This window comes from Mirounga leonina, unplaced genomic scaffold (assembly GCF_011800145.1).
Source record: "Mirounga leonina isolate KUSES-001 unplaced genomic scaffold, KU_Mleo_1.0 Mir_53, whole genome shotgun sequence".
Lineage (NCBI taxonomy): Eukaryota > Metazoa > Chordata > Mammalia > Carnivora > Phocidae > Mirounga > Mirounga leonina.
Genome location: NW_023270807.1, coordinates 74,317,397 through 74,338,479, shown reverse-complemented (window position 1 = coordinate 74,338,479; position 21,083 = coordinate 74,317,397). Strand labels below are relative to the sequence as shown.

General features: G+C 34.6%; 1 pseudogene; it reads right to left on the bottom strand.

Moving 5' to 3' along the window:
• Positions 1 to 15,889, bottom strand: part of LOC118001357 — a 54,266-nt pseudogene extending 38,377 nt beyond the window's left edge.
• Positions 15,890 to 21,083: the final 5,194 nt, after the last annotated feature.

The window sequence follows — 21,083 nt, the reverse complement described above, 5'->3', positions numbered from 1 at the left end:
ATATATATATATATATATATATATATATATATATATATATATATATAATATGCACAATGCTTATAATACAAAGCCTGCAGTTATGTTGTTCTGTAGGGAAGTAAAAACAGCACTAGAAATTAATACCCTGTCAGTTGATATTAAAGGACAAGAGATGAGGAAAGCTCAGAACCTTAATTTGAAGGTGTGTGGCTGAAGGCTTATAAGGTAAAGATGAAGTAGGGAGAAGAAGGATCTTTTAACTAATACTAACTACTAGTATTAAGTGTAAACAATACCCAAGTCTAGCTTTTTTTTTCAAAGTGGTATTATCAACAAAAGCTGTAATTTTAATTTTGCATTAGTAATACTTAATCCTATTCTTAACATGTAAGATAATTGGTAGCACAATGAGCTCTCTTTTCATGTCATTAATTACAAATGAAGCCAAGAATCAGAACAAAATCCAAATGATTAGCCAGCTTTAGAAATAACCTGAACTAAGAAGTTACTTATAAATGTTTTAATAGTGTTAGAATATTTTTAAATATTATCAGTGACAAGAAAGATATAGCTAATTTAACATGAGATCTTATAATTGAATGTGACTTTAGAGATTATCTGGCTCAGAAAAGCTCAAAACTAATTAATGCCCAGTTGGCTCAATCTAAGTCAGTTTCTAGGCCTGCTGCACTTTAGCCTGGGGGATAGGGTTTGCTCTGATAACAATTCAATTCCCAAGATGACTAGTTAGCTTGACTCTATTCCCATGGTTAGGACTGCTCTAATGAGTATCAACAGGAATTTGGTACAAATTCTTCACTACTCTTAGATCATGTAATATGTGAGTTCTACTTAATGAGAATCTGTTGTGTGACTTCATTTTCACACAGAATCAGATAAAAACTAAGAATTTCTTAATCCCAGTCCAGGGATTTAAAGGATAACTATTGAAAAATTAAAGAATCTATTAGTGGAAAATGACTTTTAGAATGAGGGGAGACACTGCTTCACATCCTAAAGTAATAGTCCCCCATCCCATCAGACTGGCAGGATAGTCTAAAATAATTCATTCATAAATGAGTGGTCATCTCTGTAAATGCTTGCAGTGTTTGAGTTTCTGGAAATAGATAAATGAGATATTATAGAGGAAAGAGATGCTTTCTTAAATTTATTGCAGTTTTCATTAAGAAATCAATGAAAGAAGAGAAAAAAATATACACAAGCAAAAAAAAAACAAAACCTAAAAAATCATTAGAAAGACAATCATGTCAATGAACCTTAAAAAACACATTAAAATTAGAGACTGTCAGACATGTCAGTTCTTGAGAAACTAAACTCATCCTTTAATTACCTTTGAAACATAATAATTTTATAAATGAAAGCATCTGCATACACAAAATTTTTCAAAGGCTTAGGTTATTTTAGTTTTAGGAAGTTTATTTTTTATTTATTAGAATTATTGTAATATTGCAGACCTCTATTAAAACAAAAATTTCAAGAAGAGAGCATAAACTAGAAAAACCCTGATCTCATAAAATCTTGGCAGAAAGAATTTAAGAACACCATGAAAATAGAAAGAAGTTGTTAACATTTTTTTAAAAGATATTATTGATTTATTTGACAGAGAGGGAGAGAGAGAGCAAAAGAGAGAACACAAACAGGGGGAGTGGGAGAAGGGGAGAAGCAGGCTTCCCACTGAGCAGGGAGCCTGACGCGGGGCTGACCTGAGGCAAAGGCAGACGCTTAATGACACCTAGCACCCCAACATTTTTTGTTCATACTAAATAATATCTTCTGATAACCACTGGATTAATATTCCCATTATAATATAGTTTTTCCCATAATATAAAACTCAATTACTAAACACAATTAGAAAGTAGTAGGAAAAAAATTCCATTTGTACCCGACTGTGAAGATTTTGCAAGTGGAAAAATATATACAGATATGGGCAAAGTTTTCTTTAAAGAAATATTTGCAGCAGAAAATCTGCCCCCCAGAAAGTCGGAAAAGCAAAAAAGAGTGAGACCTAGTCTCTCTGATCCTAAGATGAAAATTTCAATACTATTAATAGGCTTTCAAATGTTGAACCTGGAGTGACTATTAGAGATTATTTATTCCACCTTGCTTGTTAATTGTCTCCCTGACTGAAAGAGAGTTGGCAGAACAACAAATCAACAACCAGCCCACTTCCTGCCAATTTGATTTCCCAGGGTATGTATTATATGTATGTGCATTTGTCTCTACCCTTACACAGAGATGACACACATATAGAGCAGTTCATGCCAATAAACTTTTTATTTTAAGTGAAGGCTTTGGCTCGATTTTCTCAGGCATTCTCTTTTTTTTTTTTTTAAAGATTTTATTTATTTATTTGAGAGAGGGAGAATGAGAGAGAGAGAACATATGAGAGGGGATAGGGTAGGAGGACGAAGCAGACTCCCTGCTGAGCAGGGAGCCCGATGCGGGACTCGATCCAGGGACTCCAGGATCATGACCTGAGCCGAAGGCAGTCGCTTAACCAACTGAGCCACCCAGGCGCCCTCAGGCATTCTCTTATTCTGGATAATCAGTTTTGACATTCAACCCAAATTTTGGGTTGATTATATCAAAATGTATTTTTAGGATTATTTTTTAATAGTTTGGGATATCAACATAAATCCTCTAAACTTTACCTTTGACATCTCAAAAACTGACATGGAAATAAAATAGAAAAGAGAATCCTGGAGCACAATGAGTCTGAGACACTTACTTCTTATCTCCTTTCATCAGACCCTATTTGTGGACCAATAGTTCTCAAACATTAGGTACAGCAGGATCACTTGGAGATTTGTTAAAAACAGAATGCTGAGTACCCCAACCTCTAAGTCTTTGATCCAGTAGGCCTGTTAAAATTGAATTTCTAGCAAGCTCCCATGTAGTGCTGATACTCCTGGACCACACTTGGAAAACCACCTTGCAATGCCTTCCATTGATGGGGTTTGAAGTGGGATGGAGAAGAAGTAGAGGAGGCAAGTCCAATCAAGAAAGAATCAGCCTGAAGCTTCTTCCTGAATCAGAAGAATGAAAAGGAAAAGAAAAATAAGGAGTAAAGTAAATCAGTGTGAAAAGCAACAAGACTCCCTTTCCAGCAAAGCACACTTTATGGAAATGATGTATTTATCTTCTTGAGATTAGCCCTAAGAACTAAGATGGATTCTCCACTCAAAATTTCATTTGCATATTGAGACTGATGACACCACACACACATAACCAGAGGGCATGAAAAGATTTATTGGTCACATAAAGAGATCACATAACGAGGGAGAGCAAGGCTGGTTTCCAAGCTGATCCAAAAATGGCTTGAGAAAAGATCAAAGAAGGCACTGGCACTGGCTTACAGTTTTATGGTGGTAAGGGGGTGGGTTGGGATGGAGGTCTCCACATGTACATACTTGTGTTTGTATGGTTTGAACTTTCCACTGGTGCCAAAAGTGGGAATATTCAGGCTTTCTTTTCAGCTTTCTCAGACGTGCTGCTGAAAGGAAGGGGAGCGGCGGGTTTAAAACCTATCAACGGTTAAACATCAAAAATGGAGTCAGATTTTTATCCAGAGAGGCTGGGTGCTGGGTGGCAGAGGAATTCCAAAGGCCAGATCCTCCTGGCTTCTCCCTTCTCCATTGGTCTTTTAAACACTCAAAAGAAAAGCTCCTACATTGGGTCAAGGGCCATGGATGGTCCCCAATTTTTACCATTCTAGTAGTCAGGGCGGGGCATGTTTCTCTGGTGTGCACAGGGATTCTGTGGCTGACTGGAGACATTTGCCCTGACTTCAGGGAAGATGCTCCCATCTGCTCCGGCTGGGAGGATGAGTATGGGAGAATGCTCCCTGGATCCACCTTCGTCCTCAGATCCTCCTCCTCAATGAGTAAACTGACATTTCCTCCAGTTCATGTCCTACCCACGACTTGGAGCCTACAGGAGTGTGAAGACAACACCCCAGGGGCAAGAGCTGGAGGTCACTTTGAGAAATTGCAGATTCTGTTTGGTTGATGGTGAAAGAGGGAGCTCGTGCTCTGGCTCCTCAGCTCCAGATGTCCGGGCTCGGGACGCAGATTCCAGAGGTCCTTCGTGGAGGCCCCGGCCTTCCCTGTGGCCACCAGCACGCACACAGCCACACCCAGCACGCGCTGTCTTTAATGTTAATAGTGTCCTTGTTTATGTCTAATGTCTGGTACCCTTGCAAATTATTTTTATTCGTTGTTATTATTATTTGTTCTTGACTTTTAACTGTAAGAGGTAACAAAGTGTCTTTGGTTAAAAAAAAAAAATGGAGTCAGATTTTTTTACTACAATTCACTCCTGAAGATTTACTGATAATGGAAATATAACGTTTCATTTAATTGAATTTGGGTTTGTTTACATAAGCCATTATGGCACTCTATAAGGCCCATAGCCTGAGGCTAATTAATTCCTTTTTCAACAGTCCAACACTATACATTTTAACTAGTGAAATGAGTGCCTTGGCCACAAGGATGTTTGGATCTTCCCAAAGGAGAAGAGTATGTTGAAGGTGCTCACATTCAAGGTGGGCCAATTTGTAGCAGTATAAATAGACTTAAGTAAAACTTGTAAATGAGGAATGGATTATCTTCAAAAGGTCTACAAAAGATGTTGAGCTTCTTTTGGGGTGCCTGGGTGGCTCAGTTGGTTAAGGGTCTGCCTTCAGCTCAGGTCATGATCCCAGGGGTCCTGGGATGGAGCCCCATGTCAGGCTCTCTGCTCAGCTGCAAGCCTGCTTCTCCCTCTCCCACTCCCCCTGCTTGTGTTTCCTCTCTCACTGTGTCTCTTTCTGTTAAATAAACAAATAAAATCTTAAAAAAAAAAAAAGGTGTTGAGCTTGTTTTAACACTGTAGACGCTGATGGGGTCAGTAGCTGTTTCCTGTATTCAGTTGACCAGATAATTTTCAGAAATTCAACAGAGATGTTGGGGCCATGCACTATGTGTAAGGATATGAACCATCCTGTTTTTTGTGTGTCCTTTGTGACTATTTGTATGTTCTGAATACATGTGTCAAATGAATTTCCTCAGAGAAAAATGTTCTTAATATAAAATTGCAACTGTATTCATGGAGAAGTTGGATGTGGTTAAAATCTTGCCTACAAAGACTGTAAGGCAGGACTGTTGAGGTACCCCATTGGTAGCCAAGTAAAGAGATATTGTGTCCTTTTGAAAGTGAAAGTAAACTGCAGCTGAGAGGCTATTGAAATAGATATTTAACAGAACTTATCCAAGTCAGTAATGGAAAAATATTTACCAATTACTGATTGTATGGCGTCAGTAATTTCAATAATAATAGGTCTGGGGGCCTTAATGAGTTGGACCAATCACAGAGGTTGTAGTAATCCACCCTGAGATACCATTCATTCTTTCTAAGTATAAGAACAGGCCAAATGGAGCTATTTAATGGAGCAATGAGGGTAATCACGCTTCTCTAAAAGGTTGACTATTTTAACTGGTGGGGAAGGGCAGGGACACAGGGTGTTTTGTCAAGCCAGTTGTAAACGTCAGTGACTTAATTTTTATTTAATACTTGTTGAGTTATAGCATCCATACCTGCTATGGGTATTTTAGAATATAACCATGGGAAAGTTAGGCAAAGCACTAGTTTAAACTAGAAGAATAAGGTAAAATATAAATATTTCTTTTCTATTTTATATTTGGTAACTCAAGAGTATAAAGGGCAATTTCTTGTATTTAGTGGATTTCTAAGCATAACTCTAATTTGAGCCCCACTATTGATTAAGGCCATGGGAAGTTTGCAAATTGGTGCATCTCAGTAGATGTTAAAGTTAACTCAGAGCCTGTGTTGTAGAAGTGCAAAATCCATCAGCACCATTTATCTTCTGTTATAAAAATTATTTTAGTGAATATATGGTATTCAACTGGGTCAAATTATGAACGTATTTTTTAGTTTTTGTTTGTTTGTTCTTCCCCTGTCTAGTTTCCTTTCCTTTCTTTCTTTCTTCTTTCTTTCTTTTCTTCTTTCTTTCTTTCTTTCTTTCTTTCTTTCTTTCTTTCTTTCTTTCTTTCTTTCTTTCCTTCTTTCTTTTCTTTCTTTCTTTTCTTTCTTTCTTCTTTCTTTCTCCTTCTTTCTTTCTTTCTTTCTTTCTTTCTTTCTTTCTTTCTTCCTTTCTTTCTTTCTTTCTTTCTTTTTCTTTCTTTCTGTAATTGCTGAATATATTTTGGGTGTGGTGTTGTCACTACCTTTCTCATATTTATAAGTTTCTTCCTTCAGAAAGTTATAAATTGGTATCATCAGGGTAAGAAATCTTTTCCCATGGCAGTAATTGCTTTATTGGATTTAAGGACCTTGAGCTTAAATGTCAAGCTTGAAATAAACCCTTGACTATCCCATGGGCTGGGGAAGGGGCATGGGTTTCTTCCTGTAACTCTGAGGATCTGGATATTTTTTTCAACAGAGGTATGTGTAGCAGCATCAGCAAAGGCCAGTTGAGGGTCCTAGTGAGCCATTTACTTTAGAAATATGACCTCAGCATGCCACAGGATAACTGCTCTTCCTCTACACAAGTGACCACCCAATGGGTCCACATATTGCACAGGGTACTAGTCTTTCCCCCTGAGAACTCTAGAGATTAAGACCAATGCCTGGTTGACACACACAACCCACAGTTACAGCATAAGAGTTGTTCCCTGAGCCTAGTGTCAATCACAGATTATGCTGGATTGGAGATTCACAATCTAGTCTAAAATTTACAGATGAGTCTGAACTGAGATATGCAATCCAATGCCATTTTAAAGAGGGTTTTAATCTCACATTCTTGCCCCTAAATGTTTGAAAATTTTGTCTTTAGTCGGTTAAATCTCTAACAGAAATTTCATGAGACTCAGCAAATGCAACACAAAGGACAAGCACAGCAAAAATCACAAGCCAGTCAGTAGGCAACATCTCAAAGTACATGCTAGACCACAAGCAGAAGAGCCATATAGCAAGCCAAAGAAAGAGAAGAAAGACCCTTAGTGGTGGTGGTCATCACATATACACTCTGCTCCTGGTGTCCATTGTTGTGGCCTTTCATAGAGATGGGATGGGTCACTCAATCCAAAATTAGGTTTGGATATGGGGGCTGAGGAAGCCACTTGCACGCCAAGAGGGTATAAAAAATTTTTCATATGAGGCTTTTTGGGTAAATCATAGTATGTTCCAAGACTGGTATAAAAATGTCTTGAGAGAATAAGAAAGATCAACTGGCTTAGGGTTTTATGATAGTTAGGGAGTGAGGCTGGGGTAAGAATTCCCCATAAGCATGAGCAAGGCTTATGTGGTATGAACTTCTTTATGGTGCCAAAGGAGGGAACAACTAGGCTTTCTTACTACTTTGTCCAGATGTAGACAGAAGGGAGAGGATCAAAAGTAGACTCTATTACAACTCTTTTATTATCTCTTCAATCCTTTTATCATGTTTTCATTACTTTGTTGGGTGGAGTAGGAGAAAGACAGCTTTGGCCCACTCATATTATTGATTAAAAAAAGAAAATCCCCAAGACTAGAAAAGAGGAGAGAGGACTTGATATTCATTATGAATCTTCTTTATGGAATTCTTTGTGATAAATATTTTCATGCATTTCTATTTCCTTTATTTTTCTCAAAATTAAACCAAAAGTTTGTGTTTGAAATTGTTTTCCTATCATCACACAGTTGTAAAATAACAAATAAATTTGAGAGAGGCTGAGTGCCTGTTTAACCACAAACCACCCTCTTTCCCATTACTCCAGGATATCTCTCAGTTCAGGTGTTTTTGTTTTGTTTTGTTTTGTTTATTTGTTTGTTTTTCCCCATGTGGTTCATCAAATGGATAAAAAAGGCAAAAGTTATAAAAATCAAATGAATAAAGTAATCCAATACAGATTGCAAGTCAGAGCTATTTTTTGTGTAGTCTAACTACATATCTAGGTATCTATGTATCTGTATTTTCTAAGAATCTTAATGGTTAGCATTTGGGGACTTGGTTTTCAGTTAATGGTATTATATTTGTGCCTTAGGGAATGAGAAACTGGCATTTTATTAAGTAAACTTTTATCACTTGAAAATTATCTATATATAGTCTCATTAGATTTTTCTTTCCTTGGAGATTGAATAACTTACTTTGTTATATTGTATATCTTTTTTGGTATAATCACACTAAAATAGATTTTCTGTCACAGTGGAGGGAGAAGTTGAAGGTAAATGCATTAGTTACTCTACTTTTCTAATTTCTTTGGTAAGAATTCTGCATGTTGAGATTTTAAATATATTATAGGGTTTTTGTAATTATTTCTTGTATTCTAGCTATTCGAGTAGTCAAACTAAGAGATACATTTGCAAAAATTCCATTTGGTTTAGACTAACAAGAGTTACCAGTCCATATTTCTTCAAACATCACAATTTCTATTTTTTTCTCACATAAATAAGCTTAAAGAGACAAAATCAAGTACACACCTAAACAAGTTTAGTAATGGCTTAGTATATGATTCAGTAATGATAAACAGACACTGCAAGTGAAAAATCAAAAAAATAAACATATCCAGTTTCCTCACAAGTCTTTGATATTGTTTAAGAGGATGGGACCCTCGAAGAATAAAATCATGACCTTAGAAATGTCTCCATATACAGTTTCCATGATATTCATATTCAGAGAGATGGTAGAAGACAGAGTCAGGAAAATATTTTTGCTAAGTGCTCAAATTATTCACTTAGTCATTGCAGACTCCAAAGTGAGACAGTGTTGTCAGCCATTCTATAACATGACCTAATGGAATTTGGCTACCTGCTACATAGCCAGCCTTCGTATCTTATGATTGTCTCTTATATTTTGAATTGAGCGATGTTCTTTTACCTTTTTCTTTGACTATTGTACATGTTTTTATTCTGAAATTCATTTACTCTTTTTTTTTAAAATATTTTATTTATTTATTTGAGAGAACATATGAGCATGAGCAGAGGGCAGGGAAAGGAGCAGAAGGAGAAGGAGAGGGAGAGGGAGAAGCAGACTCCCTCTGAGTAGTTGAGCAGGCAGCCTGAGGCGGGACTCCATCCCAGAACCCCAGGATCATGACCTGAGCCAAAGGCAGATGCTTAACAGACCTAGCCACCCAGGCCCCCTGAAATTCATTTACTCTTTGATTCATGTTTTCATTTACTAACATTTTAATTACCAAGAGCATGCTAGACATTGTCTTGGGAGCTAGGATGAAAGATAGCACAGGGATGAGTAAGAGCTATGCACAGCAATGCTGCCTCTAAGGAGTTCATAGTCAAGTGGGAGGTCAAGTCAATAGGGAAACAGGCTAAAAACCAATATGTATAAACAACATGGTATGTTCTGTATTAGAGAGGCATGGATTGAGGGCTTCAGGAGCATAGTGGGTAGTGACTGAGGGAAATGGAGAGAAATCTTGCTAAGGGAATGTGGCATTTATCCCATCTGAAATTCATTAGACATTTCTAAAGTTCTTACCTTTCCTAGTATATTCTAAGGTTCTTTAGTATAGGGATTTCTATACCATTTTGCAGCCTTAGTGGTCCTAGAACAGTCTGTGTATGTTTATGTGTGCCTGTGTGAGTGTTTGGAGTAAGGTTTACTGTTCAATGGAATATGTATATATATATACATACATATAGATATATGTATGTATATATATATAAAATAAAGGTAGATGATTGGCAGAATAATATTCAATTAAATTAAGTGTGGACCTATTTCCCTGTAGAGGAACTATCTCTTGATTCCTCTCAACCCACTTCACAACATAGAAAAGAAAAACAAAACAAAACTTTGTTCATTGACCTTTGCTCATAGTCCTTAGGGTTCTCAGGCAATTAGGAATGAATTTGGCCTTATAGAATACTATGCTATATTTGCAAACCACACCTTCATCTCACCTGACCACATTTTTGAACCTTCACATCGCCACACATTCCATATAGTCTTCATGCTATAATTTGTACTGGGGAACTAGGAAAATCACAGCAGAAGCTATTCAGCTCAGATATTCAGCTCTTTGAGGATACCTTGACTTTTTGTCCCATGGTTATTTGGGCATTGCTCCTCCCAGGTTCCAGCTACCTCCTCTTTTATTCTCTGCATTGAAATGGTATCACCTCATTAACTGGCATCTGTATTATTCATGGTTCTCCAGAGGAAACACTATATCTCTATCTCTATCTCTATATCTATATATCTGTATCTATCTATTTCTATTCATATATCGGTATCATCTGTTGAGAGAGTCTCTATATAGGGAGGAGGGTCAGAATTTTAAGAAGTTGGCTTATGGCTATGGGCTTATGGAGGCTGGCAAATTGGAGATCCGTAAGGAAGGGAAGTCCAGTAAGCTGGACATTCAGGCAAGAGTGATATTACAGTCTTGAGACAAAATTTCTTCTTCTAGGAAATATCAGTCTTTATTCTTAGATCTTCAACTGCTTGGTTGAGGTCCATCAATTTATAGATAGTAATCTGCTTTACTCAAAGCCTATTGATTTTAAATGTTAACCAAATATTTTTAAATGTTTCACAGCAACATCTAGACTGGTATTTGACCAAACAACTGGGCACTGTAGACTAGAAAAGTTGACATATAAAAATAACTATCACAGAATTCATCACAAACATTAAGCTGAATGTATCATTTATTCCAGGTTATCTTAGATAGCCAGACCCAAATGTATGTCTTCCCAAAGAAAGCAACTTGTCAGAGACAGGATAACTCTATTAAAAGGACCACTGCAGGGCTCCCTGCTCGGCAGGGAGTCTGCTTCTCCCTCTGACCCTCCTCCCTCTCATGCTCTCTGTCTCTCATTCTCTCTGTCTCAAATAAATAAAATCTTAAAAAAAAAAGGACCACTGCAATAAAATAAAAGTGGTATCTGCAAAAAACAAAGGTAATATATGATTTATCAATAAAGTCTGTTTACAAAAGTAAATTTACTTATCTTTAGAAAGGCATCCACATTTTGTTACTGGGATGGAATAAAAAATATTAGAAACATGTTGTCAGGAACAGGGATCCTAGACACAATTCTGGAGGCTTAGAAGTCAGAAGTCAAGTTGGTGGTAGGGCCATGCTCCCTTTGGAACCCTATGGGAGAGAGTTCTTCCTTTCCTCTTTCTGGCTTTTGGTGGTTTGCCAGCAATCCTTGACATTCCTTAGTTTGCAGACATAGCACTTCAACTGCTGTTTCTTTTACCACATAGCATTCTCCCCTTATGTGTCAGTGTCCTCTCATTTCTTATAAGAATACCAGGCATATTGGATTAAGAGGCCATCTTATTCCAGTATATCTTCCTCTTAAGTTAATTATATCTGCAATGATCTTATTTCCAAATAAAGTCACATCCTGAGCTACTGGGGGTTAAGATGTCAACATATCTTCTTGGGGGACACAATTCAACCATAACTCGTCTTCGTGGATATCTCTCTGGGACTCAATTTTATCATCCATAAAATGAAGGATATAAAGAAAATAACTTCTCAGGTCACTTGAAACAATTACATCCTATAAATTTAATTGCTGTTTATGACATCTTTATTTACTCAACAGAAATTCATGAAAATTATAATACATCTAGAATACTGGAAACATAGAAATAAGTAACAGTCCTGACACTCAATGTCTTCCACTTCAATGGGTAAGATGGAAAGTAAAATGTAGTATGGAATTGTAATGTATATTGGAAACATTGTGAATAGCTGGGTGGAGTAGGAACAATGAAATGCTTCTTAGAAAAGAGTTTTTATGAGTTATGAAAGATGAATGGAAGTTTGTGATTTAAGAAGGTAAGGATATGTTTTTAAGCAGAGGGAAGAACTGAATGTGTATTTGCAAAAGCATGGGGGTACAAGAGAAATATGCCATTCAATGAACATCAGGTAGTTTGACCTTCAAAGGAGCCTCAGCTCTGGGAAAGGAATTGGTAGGAAATGAGAGTGAAGAGATAGAAATGGTAAAATTGTAAGAGTCATAACCATAATTCTAAGGAATTTGAACTGTATCCTATAGCTATGGTGAACTTAATGACTAGTATCTAACAAGAGAGTGTGTTCATATGCTACATGTTATTTAAATTCAGTCTGATAGCAGAGTGGAATATAAGGGATATATTATGTCTTTGTGGAAATAGAAAGAACAACTAAAAAGCAAATGATATCATTCAGACAAAAATATTAAGGGCTTAAAATATATCAGTGGCTAAGAGAATGTAGCCAAGAGAGTAGACAAGGATAACAAGGAGATAACAAGGGTATAAAGTTGCCATAATTTGACGATGAATTAAATTTGGAAGAGGCAGAGGCTGATGAAAAAGGAGTCTAGGATTTGTCAAGATTTCTGGTTAATCCTAAAATGGTGTATTTCATTGAAAGGGAAAATTCTGAAAAAAAAGGAAGCATAAGAGTAAAATTGAATATTGTTTTGTAAATGATGAGCTGGAAGTGGCTTGGAAAATCTAAACAGAAATGCTCCATGAGGTTGAGTATGTAGGGCATTCTGACTGAACTCAGACTCAAATGGAATAGAAAAAAGTTCCCTGATGTATCCAGGGGAATTGGTGGGCACATACTATGTGATTGAGTTGGACAAAGCTCTCCTTCCCACTATTAAGGAATTTCTAGCCCTGATTTGCACAAGAGAGGAACGTTTTCCTGATTAAAAGGAATTGGAAATTCCACCTCTTCTTTGTGTTCCAAGGTAGTAAACCAGGACTGATGAGTCCAAGAGCAGAGCTGGGCAATGAGATTCCTGCAGAACCACTGGGATGAATAAGGATGAGAAGAAAGGATTGGTTCTAATACTATCAGATCATTGATATGAATCGTTAAGTCTATACACGGGACATGAAACTATACATGAAATAAGTCCATCTATACACAGAATAAAATTGCATTGAACTATATATAAACACAGACGCACACACTCAAATACAAATTTTAAAATGTTGAAAACTGAATACGGTATAGCCTAGTTAATAGAAATGTACAAATGTCAGTTTCTTGGTTTTTATGTTGTACTACATCTGTGTAAGTTGTCATTATTGGGGGAAGTTGGGTGAAGGGTCCATGGGACTTTTTGTACTATTTTTGTAACTTTTTTTGATTCTACCTACAATTATTTTAAGTAAAAAAATTCAAAGGAAAAGAAAAAAAATGAGCCAGAGGCCAATGCTGCTGTCTGTACCCCTCCCTTATCTATCACTAACTCGACTGCTGAACAAAACTGGATATCCTTATTGCAGACACATGGGTTTTGAGATGGTGATTATTTATGCCAGTCATCTGAGGTCACATTTGAAGAATAGAGTTACTACAGAAGTAATGTTCCTGAGAATAAGGCTGCTTTCATTTCTTTATATAATTTTAGTACATCTGTTGTATAAACTTAAGAAAGTTACTTAATTTTTCTATTCCATAGCTTTCCCCATTTGTAATGGAGATAATGGTTGCTAATGGTTGTAAAGAAGATTAAATGAGTTAGCATATGAAAACACTTGGATCATCTTTTTAGAAGGTATTATCTTTGTGATCAAGTGTTTACTGGTAGTTTCTAGCAAAATGCCTTGCATATATTAAAAGAATATTGGCAATTACATTTATGGCAACTATTTGAAAAATCATATCATTTGAATGCTTATTTCAATATGTAGTACTAATCAGCAAAAATGGTTTAGTTATTTTTGCTGACATTAGAGCTTTTGATGTTTCTGAATTAATAGACATTCTTATAATCACAGACCTCAACTGTCAGTCACAAATAGCAATTTGATGAAGACAGTGTACTACAGCAACCCCTTAAGTATTTATTAGACAGATTCATCTACATTTTGTGCAGGAGGTCTGATTTGCCAAGAAGACATTGACCTTGCAAGAATCTATAAAATTTGACCAACTCACACTGTTTTTAACTGATTTGCCTTCTCCTAAAGTCTATGTATAGTAAAATGAATGGTTTTTTATTTATGTTATTATGACATAAACCAGTCAGTAAGTAAAAAAAGTACATGAAAAATATAAAGTTTAAATTGAAGAAGAAGAAAGAGAAAGAGGAGGGAATGTTGAAGGAAAAGAAGGAGAAAGGAGAAGAATGGCATTCTTGATTGACTTACCAGAGAGAAATATGTTCTAAAGCACAATTGGCCTATCTGACCAACATTCATAAAATTTAATAATAATTTTGGAATTTCTTTTGAAAATATTTGTATTCAATTCAAAACTGAGCTGACACATGATTATATTACTTATCGATTCATCAATTTCTACATTGAAAATTTCAGTGAAAAACAAAAGCCCTTACACACTGATTTTAAAGTTCTATACATTAAATTCTTAAATGGACTGGGAAAGTAACCCCTTGTCATCTGTAATATTTTCTACCTACTATATTTTTGGTACCTCCTGAAAAAATTTCAGTCATTAATTAAGTGTTTAGTTTCTAACAATTATTTACAATACCACACTATCTTGTTTACTATGTTATAATAAGTTTTGAAAATGGATATGTTCTTGCCACAATGTTCTTATTTTTCTCATTGTATGATCTAATGTAAGTCCTATGCATTTCCATATGAATTTTAGAATCACATTCAGAATTTTTATATAAAAAATCTGCTGCAGTTTTTATTTGGATTGCATTGAATCTATAGATCAAAATGGAGAGAATTGACATCAATACTGTGTCTTCCAGCCCATTAACAAGCTATCTCTCCCCATTTGTTTAGATCTATTTTAAATTCTAAGCATCATTTTTAGTTTTCAGTGCACAGGTCTTTTGTGAGATTTATCCCAATGATTTCATATTTGATAATATAGTAAATAGCATTTTAAAAATTTTCAATTTTCAATTGTTTGTTCTTACTATGTAGAAATACAACTGATATACCTTGCATCCATTAGCAACTACCCTTCCTTCCCCACTAATCTACCCTCTTGTCTCTATCATTTGCCTTTTCTGAACATTTCATATAAATAGAGTATTTTGGCATATGGCCTTTTGTATATGTCTTCTTTCACTTAGCATAATGCTTTTCAAGGTTCATTCATGTGGCATCATACTTCAATACTTCATTCCTTTCTATGGCTGAATAATATTCTATTATTTGGACATACCACATTTGTCAATTCATCCATTCATGAGTATTTTGGTTGTTTCCACATATTGGCTATTACAAAAAATGTTGTTATGAACATTCATGTACATATTTTTATGTGAACATGTTTTCAAGTCTCTTGGCTCTATACCAACAGGGGAATTGCTAGGTCAGATGATCACTATGTTTAACTTTTTGAGTAACTGCTGAAATGGCTGCATCATTTTACATTCTGACCAGTAATATAAGAGGGTTCCATTTTCTCCACAACCTCACAATACTTGTTATCTCCTTGTTATCTTTTTTTTTTTTTTAATTATAGCCATCCTGGGGGGTGTGAAGTAGTATATCATTGTAGTTTTTATTTACATTTCCTTAACGACTAACAATTTTTCATATGCTTATTGTCCATTTATATATTTTCTTGGAGAAATGTCTGTTCAAATCCTTCACTCATTTATTATTTATATTATTTCTCTTTTTTTTGACTTATGAATTCTTTACACATTTGAATAATAAACCTTTATTAGATATATGTTTTGAAAGTATTTCCTCCAATTCTCTGGATCATCTTTTCATTTTCTTGATAGTATCCTTTGAGGCACATACCCTTTCAATTTTCACAAAGTCCAATTTATCTATTTTTCCTTTGGTTGCATTTGCTTTAAGTGTCATATTTAAGAAATCATTGCTTAATCTGAGGCCACAAAGATTTACAGCTATGTTTTCTTCAAAGAGTTTTATACTTTCAGATCTTACATTTACGTCTAAAGACCCAAAGGCCATTTTCAGTTAATTTTTGCATATGGTATAAAATAAAGTTTCAACTTCATACTTTTGCACATGGATATCAAACTCCATTTGTTGAAAAGAATATTCTCTCCCCATTGAAATGGTCTTAGCATCCTTATAAAAAAATCAGTTGACAATAAACGCATTAGTTTATTCCTGGAGTTTCCATTGATTCTATTTATGTATGTAATTCATCATTAAGTCATTACCACTTTATCTTGGTTAGAGCAGCTTTGTAGTAAATTTTGAATTCTAGAAGTATGAATCTTCTAAATTTATTCTTTTTTTTAAGACTGTTTCAGCTATTCTGGATCCCTTGTACAAAAAAAAAGCTAAATGGGATTTTGATAGAAATTAGGTGAAATTTGTAGCACAATTTGAAGGGTTTACCCCTTTTACCAATAGTAAGTCTTCCCATTCATGAACATGAGATTTCTTTCCATTTATTTAGGTCTTCTTTAATTACTTTCAATAGGTATTTGGTAGTTTTCAGTTGTACAAATCCTGAATATCTCTTGTTATATGTATTCTTAAATATTTTTTGATGCTACCAAATATGCAATTTATTTCATTTTTAGATTGTTGTCAGTGTATTAAGTTGATTTTTGTACACTGATTTTTGTATCCTGCAACCTTGTTGAATTTATTAGTTCTAATAGTTTAGTTGTGTGTGTGTGTGTATGTGCGTGTGTGTGTGTGTGTTCCCTAGGCTGTTATATAGATAAGATCATGTCATCTCAAATAGAGTTTTACTTCTTCCTTTCCTATCTAAATGCTTTCTATTTATTTTTATAGCCCAATTGCCTTGGCTAAGATATCCAGTACAAAGTGTTGTATAGAAGTGGTGGGAGGATGTCTTTGACTTATTCTTTTTTTTTTTTAAGTTGCCTTCTAGCCCTATTATGTTATCATGAAAATGTGTTGGATTTTGTCAAATGCTTTTTCTACATCTTTAAGATGATCCCCTGGGTTCGCTTTATTCTATTGAATTTATTCATTGGTTTATTACATTGGTTTTATTATGTTGAATGTATGTTAATCTTGAATCCTATAACATTGCTAGACACACTTGTTAATTCTAGTAACTATTTTTTCAAAATTTTCTATAAGAGAATTATGTCATATATGAGCAAAGGTATAGTTATGCTTTATCTCTTCCAATCTAGAAGGTTTTATTTTATTTGCTTTATTGTGTGGGCTTTTATCTCTAATAAATTGTTGAATAATTGTGTTAACAGTGGATATTCTTGCCCTATTCCTGCATTTCATAAGACTCATTCAGTCTGTCAACATTAAGCATGATGTGAGTTTTAGGTATAGATAACCCTTATTAAGTTGAATGAGTTATTTTTATTTATTATTTGCAGAGAGGGTTCTTTAAAAATCAGGAATGAATGTTAAATTGTGTCAAATGATAGGTTATATATCTATAGAGATGATCATATGACTCTTATTTTTTAGTTTGTTAATATGGTGAATTAAATGGATTGATCTTTAAATATTTACATTCCTGACATAAACCCCACTTAGTAATGATGTGTTACCATTTTTATATAAAGTTGATTTTGATTTGTTAAATTTTTGTTGAGAAATTTTGTGTTTACACACATGAGAGATATTCATCTATAGTTTGCTTTTCTGTAATGTCTTTATCTGGTTTTGCTATCAGGTTAATGCCAACTCTATAGAAGAGTTGTAAAGTAGTCCTTCCTTTTTAATTTTCTGGAAGAACTCTTGCAAAATAATGGTATTATTTTTCCCCTAAGTATGTATTAGAATTCACCAGTGAAGCCATATGAGTCTGGAGGCTTCTTTTGGGGAAGATTTTTAATTATAAATTTAATTTTTAAAAATCAATATAGAACTAGTGAAGCTATCTTGTTTTTCTTTAGTAAGCTTTGATTGTTCATCTCTTTCAAGAAATTTGTCCATTTAATCTGTTATTAAATTTATTGGCATAAAGTTTTTAAATTCATTATTGTTCTTTTAATATCTGTAGATCTGTAATGATGCCAGAATTCTGATTCCTGATATTGGAAATGTTTGTCTTTTCTCTTTTTTTCCTGATCAGTCTAACTAAAGATTATCAATTTTACTAATCCAAAGATGAGCCTTTGGTTTTATCGATTTTCTCAATTTTTCCCCCTGTTTTCTGTTTCACTAATTTCTACTCTAGTCTTTATCATTTTTATGCTTTTGTTTATGTTGGATTCAGTTAGCTCTCTTTTTCTAGGTTTTTTGTTTTTGTGTGTGTGTTTTCTGATTGAATCTGACATCATTGATTTGAAAACTTTCTTCCTTTTAAACATGTTGTGGTTTCAATTTCATTCAGTTAAAAATATCTTCTAATTTCCCTTTTCATATCTTACTTGATCTATGGGTATTTAGAAATGTGATAGTTTCCAAAAATGTAAAAATTTATGATAGTTTTTATTATTTTTAACACTTTCATTATGATTAGAGAAAATATTTTGTATTACTTAAATCTTTTTAAAACTACTAAAACTCCTTTCATGGCTCAGAATATTATTTATCTATATAAAACATTTATGCAAACTTGAAAAGAATGTGTATTCTGCTATTGGGAAATTGTCATAAAATTATCATTTAGGTCAAATTAGTTGATAGTTGGTTTTTAAGTCTTCAATACCCTAATTTTTTCAATACTTTTTTTTTCTTTTTTTTTTTAATTTATTTATTCATTTGAGAGAGCGAGAATGAGAGAGAGTACATGAGAGAGGGGAGGGTCAGAGGGAGAAGCAGACTCCCCGCGGAGCAGGGAGCCCGATGCGGGACTCGATCCCGGGACTCCAGGATCATGACCTGAGCCGGAGGCAGTCGCTTAACCAACTGAGCCACCCAGGCGCCCCTAATTTTTTCAATACTTATTCTATCAGTTTTTGAGAGTGGGCATTGAAACCTCCTACTTTGTTGTGGTTTTGTCTGTTTCCCCTTGCTATTCTGTCAGTTTTTGTTTCATGTATTCTACTTTGCTTCATGTAAAATATTATTAGGTGCATAAACATTTTGAATTGTTTTATTATCTTCAGTAATTGAAAACTTGATCATCATGAAGTGACCACCTCAAGACCTAAAAATACCATTTGCTGTGAACTACACACTGTCGTCTTTCAAAAATTAATTTTATCATATATTTTCTTTTCTATCCTTTCACTTATACCCTATTATTGTCTTTATATGTAAAATACGTTTATTATAGGCACCATATAATTGGATCTTACCTTTTTATATAATCCAATGTTCTCTATCTTTTATGTGGAAATATTTAGGTCATTTATGTTTAACATGAATATTATTTTTTTTAAGATTTTATTTATTTATTTAACAGAGAGAGACACAGCGAGAGAGAGAGCACAAGCAGGGGGAGTGGGAGAGGGAGAAGCAGGCTTCCCGTGGAGCAGGGAGCCCGATGCGGGGCTCGATCCCAGGACCCCAGGATCATGACCTGAGCCGAAGGCAGACACTCAACGACTGAGCCACCCAGGTCCCCCTAACATGAATATTGATATGGTTAGGTTTAAATCTTCCAACTTGCTGTTTGTTCCTTGTCTTTCCATTTGCCCATTTTATTTCCCTCCTTTTAAGACATCTTGCAGTGTAGATGTGCTTGTGATGAATTCTTTAATTTTGTGTGCCTAAAAGTTTTCGTTTTACCTTAATTTTTAAAAGATATTTTCTCTGTGTATAGAAATGTAGGTTGACTGTTTTTTTCCAATACTTGAATGATGTTGACTTCACTGTTTCCCTGAATGTTTCATATAAGAAATCTGTCATTCTTATCTTTGTTCCTCTGTACATAAAATATGGTTTTATGCATTCCTCCTTTTAGTGCATTTTTTAAAATCACTGGCTTTGAGCAATTATATTGTGATGTGCCTTCATGATGTTTTCTTCATATTTTTTATCCTTGAACTATTGAGATTTATGGGCTTGTAGTATTTATCAAATTTGAAAAATTTTGGTCATTGTTTCTTCAGCTATTCTTCTCCCACCTCTACGGACCAATTTGTCCCACAGCTCACTAATGCTGTGTTTAGTTTATCTCTTTTTTTTCTGTAGTGTGTTTCACTTTGGATAGTTTCTATTGCTATGTGTTCAAACTCAAAATCTTTCATTTTGCCATATAATATTCCTTTCACCCTATCCATAGTATTTTTTACCTCAGATATTAAAACTTTCATCTCCAGAGGCTCAATTTTATTTTTAATTATTAATTTTAATTTTAGAACAGTTTTAAGTTCACAGAAAAACTGAAAGTGCAGAGTTCTTATATGCCCTCCCCACCCCGCACATGCATAACCTCCTTCACCATTAACATCTCACATCAGTGTGGTAGACATGTTACAATCCGTGAACCAACATTGACATATCATTATCAACCAAAGTCCATAGTTTACTTTACAGTTTACTCTTGGTGTTATACATTCTATTATTTTGGACAAATGCAGAATGACATGTATCTACCATTGTGGTAACATACAGGATAGTTTCATGGCCCTAAAAATCCCCTGTGCTTCACCTATTCATCACTCTTTTCCCCTTTACCCTTGACAAACACTGATCTTTTTATTTTTTCCATAGTCTTGCCTTTCCCAGAATGTAATATAGTTGGCATCAATGGCATATAGCCTTTCAGATTGGTTTCTTTCACTTAGCAATATGCATTCAAGATTCCTCTATGTCTTTTCTTAGCTTGACACCTAATTTCTTTTTAGAGCTCAATGTTTTATCCACTGTATGGATGTGCCACAGTTTATTTATTCTCTCACCTAATGAAGGAAATTTTGGTTGATTTTAAGTTTGGGCTTTTATGAATACAGATGCTATAAACACTTATGTGCAGGTATTTGAATATATGAAAAAATATATGAAAAAATATATGAAAATATACGAAAAATATATGAAAAAATATTTGCATATATTTTCAACTCATTTGGGTAAATACCAAAGAAAGCAATTGCTGGATTGCAAAGTAAGATTATGTTTAGTTTTATAAGAAACTGCCAAACTGTATTTTAAAGTGGCTGTACCATCGTGCATTCACAACAATAATTGGGAGTTCCTGTTGCTCTGTCTTCAGCATTTAGAGTTGTCATTGTTTGGGATTTTAGTCATTCTAGTAGGTGCAAAGTGAGATCTTATTGATTTGAAATTAATGACATTTGAT